Below are 1126 nucleotides of genomic sequence, written 5' to 3'. Positions count from 1 at the left end.
AGGAAGGCAGGCAGGTGATACCTGTCATGAAAAACCAGGTGCTGTAGCTGAACTCTTCAGTACTGGGTCCAGATGCCATCCATAACTCTTTCCATGTTACCCAGGGAGCCCAAGCGCCCCCCAGAACCAAAGCTTGAAGGAAACAGCCATTTGCCTGGATTGCCTTATTCATTTAATACCTTAAGCCTGCCTCCTCTCTCTGAGCTGTGCTAAAGTTACAAGGATGATGAAGTTTTCTAAAACACTTGACATAAATGTGTTCCTACTATGTGCAAGGCAATGTGTATTTAAAACAACTCTGCAAGACCTTTTGCAAATGAAGACGTTGAGACCCAGTATAGCTGAGTGGCAGAAGCGGGGGAATTGGGACCTTCCATCTGCTTTGTTTCCTAATTCTATGTGCTTTGCACTTTATCACTTGCCTCTCTCATGTGGTCTCTGCTTTTAGAAAGAACTTTTGTTTTTGTGAAAAAACATTGAATGGTTAAAAAAAATTCAAGCACTGTAAGCAAAAAACAATATAGACAAATCATCTGAAATCCACCATCGCCCCTCCCTTGACCATTATTAACGTTTGGATATCTCTGCCAACATCTCTGGGTACATCCATAGCGCACTCGGAGCCTGCGTTAGGCTCCTTGCTGCTTTGATTTCATGATTTTGTTGAAGATAGGCAATTAAATCTGATTTGCTCTAGGGCCGTATTTTGAATTTTTACTCTTGCTGAAGCAGAGAAGGTATAATTGACTTCCAGCCCGTCAGCCAGTCTGTAAGCACTGAACTAAATAACAGTGGAGCTCTTGGGTTACTGGCTCCTTAGCTACTGCTCTGACTTGCTTGTTGCTGGACAAAGTGCTGTCGGAAGCAGAAAAGGAAATATCCCACTTGGCCGATCCTGGGGCACCCCGTGCTATGGTCCTGGCTCAGTCCCATTGTTGGAGGCCTTGACACAGAATCAGTGTCCTTGACCTTTCCCCACTGGGTCACCATCTGCCACCTGATTCCCAGGGCCTGAAAGATCCCTGTGTTCTAAGAACTTACCCTGGGCTGGAGAGCTCTTTCCTCAGCTGGGTTTCTGATTGTAAGTAAGTATGTTCACGCCTTTCAAAACAGACCATATCCAATG

Source organism: Elephas maximus, chromosome 2 (assembly GCF_024166365.1).
Source record: "Elephas maximus indicus isolate mEleMax1 chromosome 2, mEleMax1 primary haplotype, whole genome shotgun sequence".
NCBI classification, from domain to species: domain Eukaryota; kingdom Metazoa; phylum Chordata; class Mammalia; order Proboscidea; family Elephantidae; genus Elephas; species Elephas maximus.
This window is presented reverse-complemented; position numbering follows the sequence as displayed.